This window comes from Protopterus annectens, chromosome 17.part0 (genome assembly GCF_019279795.1).
Source record: "Protopterus annectens isolate FY-2018-M chromosome 17.part0, PAN1.0, whole genome shotgun sequence".
Taxonomy (NCBI): domain Eukaryota; kingdom Metazoa; phylum Chordata; order Ceratodontiformes; family Protopteridae; genus Protopterus; species Protopterus annectens.
Window position 1 is genome coordinate 355,000,032 of NC_056751.1, and position 18,257 is coordinate 355,018,288.

The 18,257-nt window shown below is 41.0% G+C and overlaps 1 protein-coding gene across 1 annotated transcript in view; it reads left to right on the top strand.

The window, feature by feature from the left end:
- Positions 1-18,257, top strand: part of LOC122791697 — a 1,032,604-nt gene that overhangs the window by 251,667 nt on the left and 762,680 nt on the right. The gene's annotated exons all lie outside the window — the stretch shown is intronic.

Here is an 18,257-nt window from a genome sequence, read left to right on the forward strand (position 1 = left end):
ATGAAAGTTGTTTCACTTCCTTTGCATAACTCACAATGGCAGATTTATCATGAATTTTACATTTTATTTTATTTATATATCCTTTGTTGACAAGATTAGTTCCACTAGGCTAGTTATCTCTTTTCAGGGGAGACACAAGGTGATATTTATACTACTAGGTGAAATTTGGCCAGGGCATCAGGGAACTTCCCCTACTCATCATTGTTGCACTTCCTTCCTGTTTTCATTTCAGGTGCAAGGCAGCCTGGAGAAACAGGGAGGCGGATGGAGAGAGAGAAGGAGATGATGGCGTGGTGAAAGAAATGAAGGTGAAAGCAATTATCAAGACTGGAGAATGTGTGCAGGATTCTGAGAAAATGTTTCAAAGAAATCTTTTCCATGGAGATGACTCAGCAAATGATGGATGTATAATTATAACCCTCCGGTCAGGGTTGTAGGATGATTTACTTAAAGAAATGTTGGTGCAGCATGAGCCAGAAAATGAAGGAGCTGTTTCCTGGGGTGATATTACGGACAAATACAAAAGGAGGATGCAGAGACAATCCTGAAGAATAGAGGTGAGATGGAAGAGAAAACATAAGCAGAGAAATTAAAAGAAAGCAAAAGTGGAGTAACAAAGAGACATTTTGTGAAATTATATTTGAGACTGTTTGTTTTTCAATGGAAAATTTTCTTGGAGAATGTGAGAAAAGAAAGACTGTAACCCATGGAGTCTTTATGTGATAAAAACATTTAACAGAGAAACAAAAAAGATTCAAGTACAGTTTCAAACAAAGGAAGAAAGAGATACTTTGAAAGGACATTTGAAAGCTTTGTGTGAAGAAGTACTGGATATTGCAAAAGTTTATGACAAAAGAGGCTTATGGACTGGTGGCTGGGATTGTAATATTGTGTTAAAATAGAATGAAAAAAATTATACATACATCAAGCATGATAAATACGGAGGAGACTAGGGGTGTTGTAAAATACCAGGGACGACCCAAAACATGTTTTTTATTGGGTGTGTGTGGAAAAGGACATTTGATATGGACGATTTCAACTACCCTACTATTAACTGGGAAAGTTACTCTTGTACCAACTCTTGTGCTCAACATTTTCTGGAATTCATAAATTCCAATGCCATGGATCAACTTATCCACACCCCCACCATGGGCAGCAATATCCTAGACCTGGTTATTACCAACATGGGCAACCGGTGCTCCACACCAGAGGTCAGTTCCTTGTTGGTCAGATCCGACCATAAGCTAATCACCCTAGACATCCACATCCCTCTCCCACCCCCCATTAGGGAAACCACAGTAAAAAATTTATCCAAAGCCAACTTCACACTTCTTAAGACAGAAGTGGCAAACTTCACGATACCCATGCTGACAGACAATAGAGGTATGACTGCTGAATCCTACACAAATGCACTTTATAAGCACTTACATGAGTGCATGGATCATGCAATCCCTAACAGAACCAAGATGCTATCCTTCAAAAAAAGGAAGCCAATCTGGAGGTCCCCTGCCATAAACAAACTGTTGCAAAAAAGAGTAAAATCCCATGATTGGAGAAACTCCCTGGTCAGCTTCAGTAAGAAGCTGAGATCCCTCATAAAATCCTCCAAAGCTAGTTATGAAAACAAAATCGCCACTGACTCTAAAGACAACCACAAAGCATTCTATAGCTATGTAAAGAATCTCAATGGCAACACTCAGATCTGCTCTGAGTTACAGCACAATGGCACTAAATATACAGAACCAACGGATATTGCCAACATCCTGGCAGATAGGTTCATTGCTAACTTTACCCCTCTGTCATCCCCTAAAGGGCCCAACTCTATACCAGAAGAATGCAAAGTTCCTGTAGTCACGGCTGCACAGGTAAAAAATACACTATCCAAAGCCAAGAATACAGCATCCATGGGACCTGACGACATCCCAGGCTGTGTTCTACATGAACTACAGAACGAACTGGCACCCCACCTATGTACCATGTTCAATCATAGCTTCACCTCAGGTTATGTGCCCACTGAATGGCGCACAGCGACAGTTATCCCACTTCACAAAGGGGGAGCCACCACAGACCCTGGAAACTGCTGCCAAATTAGCCTAACGAGCCTGGTCTGCAAGGCTATGGAGCACATCATCATGGAACTTATAAACAATGACATTGGTAATCTCCAACTCAGGACCCCACCCAGTTCGGGTTTGCAAAAGGCAGATCATGTCTCCTAAACCTGATAGACTTCTTTGAAGCAGTCACCAAAGCTGTAGATGAGGATAAGGTGGTTCACACAGCCTATCTAGATCTCACCAAGGCTTTTGACACCATCCCCCCACTCTGGAATTATAGATAAACTCACTAAACTAGGTATAAATCCCAATGTCACAAGATGGTTTGCCAACTGGCTCATTGACAGAACCCACACTGTGAAAGTAGCAGACTCCAAATCCAGCTTCAGACCAGTGACAAGTGGAGTACCACAGGGTTCAGTCCTGGGTCCTCTCCTGTTTGGTATCTACTTCTCTGAAGTACAGGCCAACACAGAAGGTCTTTATTAACGGTTCGCAGATGACTGCAAACTAGGAGCCATAATCAAAACTCCAAAAGATGTGGACATCCTACAAAAGGGCCTTGCTGAGACAGATGCCTGGTGTCAAAGCCATGGCCTCAAGCTCATTGCCAAAAAGTGCATTGTCATTCCTTTTGGTAAAAACTCAGTACCCATGAACTACCACATAGGTGGTAGTCTACTTAACACCAAAAGTGTGATAAGAGACCTTGGGACACAGGTGGACAGTAGTCTCTCCTTTGATAATTACATTGCCACAGTAGTCAGGAAATCCTTCTATGTGGCACACCTCATCACAAAAGGTTTTTCATCCAGGAAAAAAGGTCATTGTTCCCCCTCTACTCGTCACTCATTAGACCCATTATAGAGTACAATGCCCCTTTTGGTATGTACCTCACAAGACATCTACAACAACTGGAAAGGCCACAGAAATACCTCACAAAGAGGATTACTGGCCTCAAAGATATGCCCGATGCAGACCATCTCAAAAAACTGCAGCTTTACTCCGTTGCATATCGCCTACTCAGAGGCGATCTCTGCCTAACACACAAAGCTATGTCAAACCCAGAGCTTTTAGACATGCTCCACTTAAAGAAATCCCAATCCCTACGAGCTACACGTTCTAGGGACCTAAACCTCGTCACCATGTCAGACTCGAAACCGGTCACAAGTGGCGTCCCACAGGGTTCTGTCCTGGGACCACTTTTGTTCGGTATATACTTTTCCGAGGTACAGGCAAACGTGGGAGGACTATGGCTCACCAAGTTCGCAGACAACTGCAAACTGGGCACCATAATCGACTCTCCAGCTGACACAAACATCCTTCAAAAAGGTCTCACAGAGACAGATAACTGGTGCCAGCACCATGGTTTAAAGCTAAATGCCAAAAAATGTATAGTCATACCCTTTGGCAAAAACAATGTGCCCACAAATTACCACATAGGCGGAAACCCATTAAGTACAGAGAAAGTTATTAGGGACCTGGGGACCCAAGTTGATAGCAATCTCTCCTTTGAAAACCACATTGCCAAAGTGGTTAGAAAGACCTTCTACATAGCCCACCTCATCACAAAGGGTTTCACATCTAGATCAAGAGTGGTAATCGTGCCCCTTTATTCATCCCTCATCAGACCCATCATAGAATACAATGCCCCTTTTGGGATGTACCTTACCCGACACCTGCAGCAATTAGAAAGACCGCAAAAGTATCTCACCAAGAGGATCAAGGGTCTCAAACAGATGCCATATGCTGCTCGGTTAAAAAAACTCCAGCTCTACTCAGTTGCATACCGCCTGCTTCGAGGCGATCTATGCCTGACATACAAAGCTATGTCAAATCCAGAATTAATGGACATGCTCCACCTCAGTAAATCTAAATCCCTTAGAGCCACACGCTCGAAGGACTTGAACCTCAGCACAGAAATAAATAGAACTTGCTGGAGGGACAGGTTCATAAACCAGAGGCTCCCTTCGCTCTGGAATAGAATTCCAGTTCATGTGAGGCAGAGCACCTCACTGAATCTCTTCAAGAAGAATCTCGATAGGTGGATGGGGGATCGTAGGTTTGTCCCAGGGATTACTCCCGTGTCACTATTAGACAGAGGCACAGTAAACTAAACCTTAAAAAGGGCACAGTATACTCAAATCAAGGGGTGGCGTAAGCCATACAGAATCGGGCTAGGCTTATAATTGCCCCAGGGCAGATAGCCTAGTATGAACCTATGAACCACAATAAACAGAACATGCTGGAGGGATAGATTCCTGTCCCAGAGACTTCTCATACTCTGGAACAAAGTACCTATCTATATCAAACAAAGCTCCTCATTAGCACTGTTCAAGAAAAATCTTGATGATTGGATGGGAGATAGGAAATTCACCCCGGGGATCACTTCTGTGGCTCTGCTCGACAGTGGCACAGGAAGATAATTTTCTTGGGTGGCGAAAGCCAGGGTACCTTTGGCTAGGCTTATATAGGCCGTAGGGCCAATAGCCTAGTACCTACCTATGAACCTATGACAGAAGAAAATGTTATATTTGCGGGGAAATGGGACATGTTGCAAAAAATATGAATTGAAATGTTATAATATAACAAAACTGGAACTTTATAGATGGATTGCAAAAATGAAAGTAAGAGTAAGAAAAAAGAAAAAATGAACAAAAAAGAAGAAATTTTAGATTTAGTAGAAATAGAAGAAAAATTAGATAAGAAAAATAAAGAGGACATAGAAGAAGGTTCTCAAATAAGTGATGAAGAAGATATAGGGAGGTAGTAAAAGGGAAAAAATAATTATATAGGTAAAAGAGTAAAAGACAGAAAAAGAAAATTTAAAGGGATAAGTACAAAAGAAAAGAAATGGATGAGAAAGAATATATACAGCTAATGACTGGGGCTTCATATAATGGTTAAGATGTTTGACTCACTGAAACAAGGTACAGTCTTTGATTCTAACCTTTGGGAAGGAAATTGGTTAGGCTTAGAATGGCTTAATAAGAAAGTTAACCTAGTAGTTAGCTATGAACTTATGAAATGGTGAATCTAAGGAAAAGGGAAAATGAACATTTCAGAGTGTTTTCTGTAAGTGTGAATAGTTTTAAGTGTATAGTAAGAAGAATAGGAATTTTGGAGTGGTGTAATATCTGTGATGTAAGTGCAATTATATTAGAATACACAAACTTTTTAACAAATGAAAAGAGATCACAAACATAAAAACTATGGGGAGGAAAGATAATCTGGAATTTGGGAAATGGCAGATTTTCTGGAATGGCTTTATTATGTAGAAATAGAGTTAAGATATTAGATGTATCTTTAGCAAAAATTGAAAGACTAACCATTGTAGATTTAAAATGGAAAGAACAAGTGTATATAATTATAACATTATATGCATATACTAATTGTAAAGAAAAGGAAAGCTTATTTCATCAGATTTTGGACTATGTAGTAATAAATATGAATACTATAATGACAAGAGACTTTAATTGTGATTTAAGAGGCAAATGTAAAAAGAAAGGAAATTAAATAAGAAAATGTTATATGTTAAAAGATGTGGTAAGTTAAAACGCTGGGACAAAAATGCATGGACTTACAAAAGGGGTATGTATAGAAGTGAAATAGATTATTTTATAGTATCAGAAGGTTTAGTTGCAGGAGAAGGGGGAAGCTGAAACAGGATTTTCTGATCATCTTGCAATATGGCTAGAAGTAAAGGAAATCAAGGAATATATAAAAATAGGCAAAGGAATAAAAATAGTAAATGAGAAAGCATGGCATGAAGAGGGAAAGAAATTAATAATACAGTTATGGAAAGCTCATACTACTGTGAGAACATTTTATAAAAATTTATCAGAAGGGTGGATGACATTTAAAGTGACAATATGATGTGAAAAAAGTAGAGAAAGGAAAACGTAAAAGAACATGCAGTGATGCATTGGAGGATTTATAACATAATGATATTACTTTGACAAAAAAAAAATATTTTTTGAAAGAAATCAAGAAAAATATAAGATTTGTTATATAAGCAAATATAATTTTACAAGGAAATGAGAAGAGGTATTGTGTTACTTAAGCAGATTAGTAAAGGAAGATGGTAGTATAATGGCATAAATAAAAAAATGCAAAAGTAGAAATAAAAAGAACTCAGGAAAAGATTATGAATAGTGTAGTACAATATGTGCAAGAAATGTTTAAAGAAAAAGAGAAGGTAGTGAAAAACAACATGGAAAGTAAAAAAAGTTAATAGAAAAAGAGAATAAAGTGTTTGAAAAGGATATTTCTTTAAATGAGCTGGATAAAGAATTAGGACAAATAAATATAGGTTCAGCTGCAGGATCAGATAGAATTGGATATGAAATGTATAAATATTTAAGGGATTGTCGAAAATATATTTTTTAAAGATTTTGAATGAATGGCTAAATGAATGTTTTATGTGCAAAGAATTATGTAGTAGAATACTTAAATTCTTATGGACGAAGGAAGATAGAACACAAAAAAAATGGAAACTGGTACTATTTAATAGTAATGATTATAAAATCTTTATGAATCTAATGCAAAAGGGATTTGAAACTAAAATGGAAAATATGGAGGATAGCATATATATAAAGGGGAAGAGTTGTTATGAATTATTAATGATAAAGAGATTGTGGATGATATTATGGACTGAAAAGAAGAAGCAAAAATCACGATAGGAGACCTTAATAAGGCATTTGACACAGTTGGATATGAATTCTTATGGGTAGTAATGAAGGAATATAATATAAGTGAGAAAGTTAGAAAATTATGTACGTCAGCATGTAGTAATAAAGCAAAAATACTTGTAAATGGCTGGTTAAGCTAAGAGCAGTATATGAAGAGTGGTGTAAAATAGGGATGTCCAATGAGCTGTAGACTGTTTGCATTGGTTATGAATGTGATAGTACGTGAAATAAATTACAAAATAGAGGAGGCAGAATATATAATACCTGAAGGGTTAAGAATTCCAGTTCTGTTAACATGTGCAGATGACATTATAATATTTGCAAAAAACAAAATTTGGATAAAAGAAGTAATAATTTGCACAAATGAGTGTCTTGAAATGATGGGGATGGCTTTAAATAAAGAGAAAAAGAAAGGTTTAGGTGATGTAGTAAAGATCGAGAGTATTTTATATTTTACAATGAATGAAATTTCTGTGTTAGGCATAACATTTGGGAATAAAAATATAAGTAGAATTCAATGAAAAAAAAACAGTGGATGAAATAAAACAAACCTGTCTTTTCTGGGAAACATACAAATTATCATTCAGAAAAAGGCTTATTTAATAAATTCAGCACTGGTGGAGAAAATATCATACTTAGCAAGTGTATTTATGCTGTAAACAGTATTTGAAAAGTAATTATTGCAGATATTTTTTTTTTCATTTATATGGGGTTCTAGATTAAACCCAGTAAAAAGAGGAGTTTTGTGTGTAAATAAAGATGAAGGATATTTAGGGTTAATTAACTCAGTGACTGATTGCAATTTACCTCCGTAAACAGCACAAGTAAAAAACTGAGGGTTATGCTACTCAACGCCAGGAGTTTAAATCTCAAAATGCATGCGCTCAAAGCACTCCTAAGTATAGAGAACGTCGACATCTGTGCAGTAACTGAAACCTGGTTCAAGGCTCCAGAGAGCACTCCAGTACTACTCGGCTACAACTCATACCACACATTTCGGCCACAGAACATGGACCGAAACACAAAAGGAGGGGGTGTATCCATATTCATCAAGGATACCCACACCTCCAGGTTAGTGGCGCAGCATGATACCTCTGAGATCATCCATGTGCAACTAACATCAGGCAAATCTGCAATGCAAATTGTGGCCTGCTACAGATCACCCTCCATGACCCAGGACCACCACTTTGCCTTTCTGGAGACACGGGAAAACATGAAGGCCCTACTGAACACCCTGATTTTGGGAGATTTCAATTACCCTACCATTAACTGGGAAAACTACTTGAGTACAAACTCCCAGGCTCAGCGCTTCCTGGAATTTATCAACTCAAATGCCCTGGATTAGCTGGTAAACTCCCCTACCAGAGGCCACAACATATTGGACCTGGTCATTACCAACATGGGCGACAAGTGCTCCATACCAGAGGTCATCCCATCACTGGTTAGATCAGACCATAAACTAATCACCCTGGATGTCCACACCCCACCACCACCCCCAACCAAGGAAACCACAGTGAAAAACTTTTCTAAAGCAAACTTCACCTTACTTAAGTCAGAGGTGGTAAATTTCACAGCCCCCATGCTAATAGATAACACTGCCCAAGATGTAGAATCCTTTACAATTGCACTCTATGAGCACCTACAAGGATGCATGGTTCATGCCATCCCTAGCAAAACCAAGACTCACTCCCCTAAGAGAAAGAAACCAGTCTGGTGGACCCCTGCCATAAACAGGTTATACAACAAAAGAAGGAAACTAGTTCAGAAAAAAAGCAAATCCAAGAAGGAAAGACATCCCTGATCAGTATCAGTAAGAAACTAAGGTCCCTCATAAAATCATCCAAGGCAAACTTCGAAAGAAAAATAGCCAAGGACTTGAAAGATAAGCACAAAGCCTTCTTTAGCTATGTCAAAAATCTAAGTGGCAACTCGCAGATATGCTCTGAGATAGTGCAAAATAGCACAGAATATACTGAATCTACTGATATTGCCAACATACTGGCAGATAGATTCAGTGCAAACTGCACCTCCCTCTCACCTTCAAAAGGGCCCACAACAGTTCCGGAAAAGTGTAGTGTCCTGGAAATCACAGAAGCACAGGTGAAAACAGCCCTTTCAAAAGCCAAAAACACAGCATCAATGGGGCCAGATGGTGTCCCAGGCTGCGTCTAGCAGGAACTACAGAACGAACTAACCCCCCACCTAAACACACTGTTCAACCTCAGCCTCTCCACAGACTACGTGCCCATAGAATGGCACACAGCAATGGTTTTTCCACTCCACAAAGGAGGAGCCACAACTGACCCTGGTAACTATCGCCCCATAAGCTTGACTAGCCTGGTCTGCAAGGCTATGGAGCGCATCATCATGGAACTCATTAACAAAGACATTGGGAACCTCCAAACACTTGACCCGACCCAGTTCGGCTTTGTTAAGGACAGATCATGCCTGCCTACTAAACCTGGTTGACTTCTTTGAGACAGTTATCAAGACCATAGACGAGGGAAAGGTGGTTCAGACAGTCTACCTTGATCTCACCAAGGCGTTCGATACCATTCCTCACTCGGGTATTATAGAAAAACTCACCAGCCTGAACATAAACCCCTACGTCACAAGATGGGTTGCCAACTGGTTTACAGACAGACCTCACACGGTAAGAATAGCAGGCTCCAGGTCTGACTCTAAACCAGTCACAAGTGGTGTCCCGCAAGGCTCAGTTCTGGGACCCCTCCTGTTCGGCATATATTTCTCAGGAGTGCAGGCTAACATAGGAGGACTATGGCTAACCAAGTTCACCGATGACTGCAAACTGGGAGCCATAATTGACTCTCTGGCTGACATGGACATCCTCCAAAAAGGCCTTACTGAGATAGACACCTGGTGTCAAAGTCATGGCCTCAAGCTAAATGCCAAAAAATACATAGTCATCCCGTTTGGGAAAAACAAAACACCCACGAATTACCACATAGGCGGCAGCCCCCTTAATACAGAAGAGGTAATAAGAGATCTGGAGACCCAGCTAGATAGTAATCTCTCCTTTGACAATCATATTGCCAAAGTAGTTAGGAAATCCTTCTATGTGGCCCATCTAATTACTAAGGGGTTCACATCTAGAAATAAAGAGGTTATAGTGCCCCTCTACTCGTCACTCATCAGACCCATCATAAGACCCATCATAGAGTACAATGCCCCATTTGGGATGTACCTCACAAGACACTTCCAACAGCTTGAAAGACCACAAAAGCACCTCACCAAGAGGATTACTGGCCTCAAACATATGTCCTATGCAGCCCGACTGAAAAAACTCCGGCTGTACTCAGTGGCATATCGCATACTCAGAGGTGATCTCTGCCTGACTTAGAAAGCCATGTCCAACTCAGAATTGATGGTCATGCTCCACCTAAAGAAATCCAAGTCACTGCGAGCCACGTGCTCTAGTGAGCTAAACCTCACCACAACAATTAATAGAACATGCTGGAGGGATAGATTCCTGTCACAGAGACTCCCCATGCTTTGGAACAAAATTCCTAACTACATTAGGCAGAGCCCCTCACTAACAGTCTTCAAGAGAAGCCTTGACGAGTGGATGGGTAACAGAAAGTACACCCCTGGGATCACTTCATTGGCTCTGCTTGACAGAGGCTCTGTTAATTAATCAATGGGGCAGCAAAAGCCGACACACTCTGGCTAGGCTTATAAATGCCCTCGTACAGATAGCCTAGTACCTACCTATGAACCTAAAACTTTATACAGAGGTGAAATAATTTTGATAGATGTTCGGGAATTTTTTTTTCTTTTTATTTTCATAGAAAGAGGTCACTGGGAACATACTTTCATAGAAAGAGGTAACTGGGAACATATTTTCTGGGAGTATAATGACTTGACAGACTTTAAAGGATCCCTGCAGACTACTTTGTCAGAGATACTGGGTGAGCAAATTGGTGTAACTAAGAAAATGATTTTTGAGCTATGATACATAATTGGAATTGCCTAGACATAGTAAGGCCTTGCTGAGTCTAATTATGGTGGCTGCCAAAAAAATAATTACTAGAAAATGGAAATCAAAGTCTAACCTTACTGTGTTAGAAGTAGTGAATATAGTAACAACTTGTGGACATTTTTTGGAGTTGCATTTTGTTATTTTTATGTTTTTTAGTAAGTTGTGGACATTTTCAGAGCAGTGTTTTGTTATTTATATGTTTTTTAGTAAGTTGTGGACATTTTCAGAGCAGTGTTTTGTTATTTTTATGTTTTTTAGTAAGTTGTGGACATTTTCAGAGCAGTGTTTTGTTATTTTTATGTTTTTTAGTAGTTGTGAACATTTTCGGAGCGGCATCTTGTTATTTTCATTTTTTTATTTATGTATGTTGCTAAGACAAAAGGTATTTTCTTCAGGGTAAGAATGAAAATGTTTCTCCTAATTTAACTAAACTAGTTTAGGAATAAAAGTATTTTGATGGAAATGAGAGATGTTAATGGTAAGGTAAAATATAAGCAAAGCGAGAGTAAATACATTTTGAAGAGTTATTTGAGAAATTTGTATAGAAAGGAAAATATAAAACAAAATGTTTGTTGGGGTATCAAAAAATTGCAAAAAGTGTTATGAAAAAAATTAGAAAAAATATTGATTTAAGGGAACTGGGAATAGCTTTGAGTAAAGTAAAAGAAGATTCAGTATCATGCATTGATGGTATAGGTTATGGGGTTTATAGGTCCAAGGAGGTATGACAGAAAGAGATGGCATTAAATGTATTTAATTAATGGATAAAGAGAGAAGAGATAGGTTCTTAGGTTCATAGGTTACTAGGCTAATGACCACTAGGGTTCTTACAAGCCTAGCTGTGCACCTCAAACCATTTAAGTCCCAAGTATCATATAGGGAGCATGTTAGTAGGCAAGTAGCTAAAGATTTGTAGAGGGCTGTTAGTTAGGATAATAACTTTTCTTATTGATTGCATCTGTCCATAAGAGTCAAGGGGGGCCAGACTAGGGGTAAATGTATGAATTATGTTGTGCTGCATACATACCCTATCATATCAAGGTTTTATTTGAATAGGGTCAGGGATGAACTCTGTTTTACATGGATGGGGATCCTATTCCATAATACAGAGATCATTTGGGACACATATCAGTCTCCCCAGCACATTCTGTTTATGTCAGAAGCAAAGTTCAGACCCCTGTATCTAGTGTTTCTGCTGCTGTTTGTTTTGTACATGTGCAACAGATACATCAGGGCTGGGTCTGAGGAAACCATGTAAGCCTGATGAAGTTCCCTTCTCAGCATCCTGTAGGAGACTGAATAAAGAGACAGAGTCTTTATGCTATCAGTGTAAGACAGGTTTTTCATGCCGTGAAGTCTCCTGGTGAGAAACCTTTGTGGGCATTCCAACTGTTGCAAGTGTCTGGTTAGATGCATGCCAAAGGGAGCCTTGTATTAAATGATAGATCTAATAATGGCTAGTTTGAGGGTACAGTAACTTCCGTGGGCCTGGATGCCATACCTTACTGTAAATTCTATGACATAGAATGATTTTCTTTATTTCTTATTATCTTTGCTGCATGTTGTCAATGGCCAGATTGCTGTCTGCAAATTTTCTCAGCTCCCTTACTACTGGTTCTACTCTTACTGGCATTTTATCAATGGATTAATTAATTTGGGTTGACAGGTTCCCAAAGGGCATTATAATGCATTTTTTGGCATTAAATTTTAAGCCATAGCTTTGCCACCAGTCATTTGTTTGTATTAAATTCACTTGCAAGATATTTGTATCTTGGGGGGGTCTATAATAGCTCGCAGTTTACAGTCATCGTTGAACTTTGGGAGCCAGAGGCCAAATGCGAGTGGGATGAGCACAAAGCCCTAGGGTAATCCACTGGTGACTGGTCTCTTTGTGTAGGGGGTCTCACAGATCTTGACCTCTTGGGTCTTGTCTGTGAGCCAACTGGCAATCTAGCAAGTTATGTAAGTGTTTACACCTAGGGAACATGACTTGTAAACAATGCCTGAGTGGGGTATTGTGTTAGATGCCTTAGCCAGGTCAAGATATGCAGTATGCACTGTTTTACCCTTGTCCATTGCTTTGATGACCCTCTTAAAAGACATCTGCCAGGTTAAGTAGGCATGATCTTCCCTTAACACAGCCAAATTGGGATGGGTCCAGTGTCTGTACATTGCCTTTGTCATTGTTTATCATTTCCATGATAATTCATTCCACGGAATTGCTTGTTAAGCTTGTTAAATGGATGAGTCTGTAGTTCTCTGGGTCAGTTGATGATCTGCGCTTGTGACGGGGAATTACTTTTATGTCGAGACCCATGAAGTTGGTGCTCTTGGCTTTAGCAAGTGCTGTCAGTACCTGGCTCCTGCTGATAGCTGGAGGAAGTATGTTGGAGGCAATTTCACCTTGTGGAGCAAGGGGGGAGTTGGGGGGTGAAGTTTGAGCTGAATTTTATTAGCCAGTAGATTTGCTATGAACTCTCATCAGTGTAGGTGGTACTATTCACTACCAGTTTAGCATACTGTTGTGTGCTATCGCTAATGTTCCAGACATAGTTGAAGAAGGTCTTTTGATTGTCCTTAGCCTGCGAGGTTATCCTGACCTCAAGTTAGCTGTATTGGACTTAATTAGACCTCTTAGTTTCTTGTTTAGTTGTATAAGAGAGCACTTGTCTGTAAGGGAGTTGCTTTTCCTGATTTTAGCCATGAGTTTTCTTCTTTTAATATATACCTTGTTTAGAGAGGATTCCACCAATGGGCTTTCTTTTTAGTATTTGTTTTGGGTTTATTTCTGGTAGGTACAACAGCCTCTGTGCAGATATTCACATGTTTGTATAGTGACACTGTGAATAATTCTGCATAGGTAACTGTGGTCTAGGTTTAGAGGAATCCTTGAATTTTGACAAACTGTAACCTAATAGGATGTAGTTTGCCATTGAGTAATTCCTGTTTCTGGTTTAGCTGGATTTTCTGGGTTGACTTTTACTTCAGATAAGACAGCTTTGTGATCTAACCTCACTAGTGAGGATATAACATAGGGGGTCCAAAACTCTTCCATATTGGTTAGTACCAAATCCAGTATGTTTGTTCCTCTGGTTGGACTGTGCGCTCTCTGTTTCAGAGTGTTTGTGTTAAAATAAAGTCCAGCAAATATTGTGCTTGTGAGATTGAGACAGTGTAAGTTTTCCAATCCATAGAGGGGTAGGGGAAGTCACCCATGAATAGGGTGATGTTCTTCATCTCACATTGCTGCAGTCCTTACACTTGGGTAGTCCGCTGTCCTCGGTCGGCCCGAATATCAAAGTATTAGGCTGACGTCGGTCAAGGCGCTTAAGACTGACATCAGGACGTCAGGGTACAAATGCGCATGACCGACGTCATATCCTCAGTCTTTTTTGCCGCATGGTCCGATGCAGAAGCAGCGTTGCAAGTGCCGTTCGGCGTTCTGAAATTTTTCGAATTCGGAGTTTCAGACCGAGTCAAAGTTGGCTAAGTACCCCATTGGGGAATATTTTAGTTTTTTCTTGCCTCAGTGGTTTACCGGATGTCAGAAAAAGTGAATAACTGTATTTCTTGTGGGAAACAGATACCGCATAGAGATTATCATACTTTGTGTATTCCTTGTTTGGGGCCTGAGCACGACGTTGTTGGGTGTCGCTTTTGTGCTAGGTTCAATAAGCGCACTATTAAGCGAAGGTTAGATTGTGCCAGGTTGGTCTTTGGGAAGCGGTGCAATTATAAGATGCCGTCGGACGCTCCGACGCCCGCTTCTTCGAAGAAGCGCAAAGACAAGGCAGCTAAACCCAGGCAAGAAGAGTCATCCGTACCGGACGCCGGTTCTTTAGAGGCGTCAGTGGAACCGGTGGTTCCGACGGAGGCTTCTCTGGAGTCCCAGGGGGAAACTTTGTTATTGCAGGATGTGGCCTCTCAGGAGGCAGGTCAGGCTGAAGGGGCTTCTCAGGTTACTGTACTCCCCTCCCTTCCTAGGGTGGTTAGGCCCTCTCCTTCTGTTTCTAAGGCTTCTCCCGGAGGCAGGCCAGGTTTAGCTTCTGTTGGTGTCACTCCTAGTTTTTCAGGATCTGTGCCCAAGAAGCACATGCTTAAAATGGCAGAAGATTTAATTACTTTGATTAGAGGTTCTTTGCCCCCTCCAGATAAGAGGCCTAGGGTGGAACCAGAGTTGGGGAGTTTTGAGCAGCCTTCAGATGTTTCAGAGTCTTCGGCTGAAGACTTGCAGGAGTATTCTCCTTATTCTGATTCTTATGCAGATGATTCGACTCCTTCTGCTTCTCCTCCAGAGGATTTTTCTTTTTCAGAGACTCTTCATTCCATGAGGGAACATTTTAAGTGGGAAGGTCAGGACTTCTCTGATTCCAGGAAAAGGCTTAGGGAGTTTTTGCTTTTACCCCAGCATAGGCCTTTGGCTATACCGCCTGTTCTGGATGTTGTGGAAGATGTGTTTGCAGAGGCTTCACTTAATCCTGATTCTTTGCCTCCTGCTCCTGTTAAACCGGATAGGTATTATAGGGTGCCTGAGGCTCATAAATATCTTTATAAGAGTCCTAGGGTGGACCCAGAAACTGTTAGTCAGGGACCTAAGGGTGTCAAGGCCTCTGTTGTAAAAATCCGTTCCTCCAGATAAAGAGGCCAGAGCTTTGGATAGATGGGGAAAGAAAGTCTATACTTCTTCCACCTTAGCTATGAGGGCTTTGAATTGCCAGTTTCACATGTTGAAATATCAGAACTATCTTCTTTCTCAACTGAAGTCTAAGGTAGATGCTCTGGCGGAAGGCATTGAGTGTAAGGAATTACAAGATTTAGTACATGTCTCTGAACAGGTGGGTAAGCATTCTTTACAATGTGGTTTTGATGCTGTACAGGCCTCGTCTAGGGTGGCTGCCACTGGGTCAGTTCTTCGCAGGCACGCCTGGCTGAGGGATCAGAATTTATCTGAACATGTTAAGACAAGGATTTTGGATGCTTCTTTACAGTCTGATGTGTTGTTTGGTTCACCTGTTGAGTCAGTCTTGAAGAAAATGGAAGACAAGGCTAACTCTATGCAGACTGTTAAAGATTTTTTGCAAGTCCAGCCTCCGAAGTTTAGTAGGAATTGGCCTGCTAAGGGGTGGACATACCCTTCTTATGATTCACAGTCTAGGGGTAGATCTAGACGTGGCAGGGGCAGAGCTCAGAGCTCCTTCAGACCTAGAACAGGGAGTTCTCCTGCTCAATCTTCAGGTGAGGGCAGGGGCCAGTCCTTTCGTAAACAGGCCCAATGACCTACCTTTTCAGCTGCCAGATCCTTCTTGCCTGGCAGCACCTTTGGGAGGAAGGTTGGCACTCTTCAGGGAAAATTGGAGTTTGATTACCCAAGGCAGATGGGTATTGGATATTATACACCACGGTTACAGGTTTTATTTCCATACCTTGCCTCCTTTCAAAGGCATGCCGGACGTTCCTCCTCAGCAAAGACTAGAGGCTCACAAGCAAATTTCTCTGCTGCTCCAAATAGGGGCCATACAACCGGTCCCTCTGCCAGAAGTGGGCCTAGGATTTTATTCTCGCCTGTTCCTAGTACCAAAGAAGGGGAACGCGTGGAGACCAATTTTGGATTTGTCTATCCTCAACACTTATCTGGACATTCCCAAGTTCAAAATGTTGATGTTACAACAGCTTTTACCTCTGCTGGGCAAAGATCACTGGATGGTGACTCTGGATCTCAAGAAGGCTTACCTTCATGTTCCTATCAGGCTAAGTTGCAGGAAGTATCTGCGTTTTCGAGCTGGGACTTCTCATTATCAGTTCTCTGCATTGCCCTTTGGCTTATCTACTGCCCAGAGTGTTCACGAAGGTTCTGGCTCCAGTGATAGCTTTCTTCAGGCTAAGAGGAATACAGATCTATCCTTATTTGGACGATTGCCTGATTTTGGCCCAAGGAAAGGACGAACTTCTTCATCATTTGCAATATGTGATAGCAGTGCTAAGATGCCTGGGGTATTCTGTGAACGAAATAAAGTCCAGTCTAGTACCCTCTCAGGACATGTGCTTTCTGGGTGTGAGACTGAATACAGCATCCCAGATGGCCTTTTTGACCCCGGACAAACAAAAGAATCTTTCTCTTTACTTCCATCAATTGTCTCATCAGTCCAGGCTGACTGCAAGGACAGTCCTTCAAGCCTTGGGGTTCATGGCATCTTGTATTCTGGTGCTTCCCAATGCCAAACTGCATATGAGGAAGCTACAATGGTATCTCAAAAATGTATGGACACAGCACTGCCAAGATATGGACACTGTCATTCAAATAATACCTTGCATTCAAAAGGAATTTTTGTGGTGGGCTCAGGAATGTCACCTAAACAAGGGACTCTCTGTGACCCGGCCAGAGGCGAGTCAGATTCTAACAACAGATGCCTCAGACAAAGCTTGGGGAGCTCATCTAAATGGAAAGTGGGTACAAGACACGTGGCCTGCCAGACTTCAACATCTACATATCAATTTGAAGGAGATGTTAGCAGTCCAATTTGCATTAATAGCTTTCAAGGATTTACTTCTTCCAGGGCAGGTGTTGATTCTAACAGACAACACAACTGTCATGTGGTACATCAACAAGCAAGGGGAACACATTCTTATCCTCTATGCAGACAAGCAATGATTTTGTGGGAGACTGCTCTCAGTTTACAGCTAAATCTTCAGGCAAGATTTCTGCCGAGCACAGAACTCCTTAGCAGATGTGTTGAGCAGGCAAATTATGGATCCCCACAGTGGAAATTGGATCCTCATGTATTTCAGAAATTGACAGTGTTATGGGGAACTCCAGACATAGATCTGTTCGCTTCTCCACTAAACTACCAGCTGCCAAAGTTTTGCACAAAAAGGTTTCATCCCACAGCTTGGAAAGTGGATGCTCTTTCATTCAATTGGAGCAATCTTCATGTGTATGCCTTTCCACCTCTGCCTCTCCTCCCAAAGGTACTCCTGAAGGTCAGACAGGACAAGCCAAAGATGATTTTAATAGCTCCAGATTGGCCTCGACAGCACTGGTACCCATTACTGAGAAGTCTGGTACGGGAGCCTCCATGGCCTTTGCCTTCGATTCCACACCTGCTGTCTCAGGAGAACAGTCATTTACTCAATGTCAAACTTCACTCTCTTCACCTGACAGCCTGGCATATTCTGTTTTAAACCCTGGAGGGTCTCAGCTTCCACAGCAAGTTTTGAATGTTATTTTGAAGGCCAGAAGGCCTAGTACAAGGAAAGTGTACGCAGATAAATGGAAGAGATTTTATTTTGGAGTACAGCAAAGGAATTTGATGTTTCTAAGCCTAATTTAAGTGTGGCTCTTCAATATCTTACTGAGTTACTGGACAAAGGTTTGTCCTTCTCTTCTATTAAGGTTCATGCTGCAGCAATTTCGCTCACTATGACTGTGACCCACCATTGTTTTCTCATCCTTTGTTTAAGCAATTCCTTAGAGGGGCAAAGAATATAAGACCCCACGGAGAGCTCCTACTC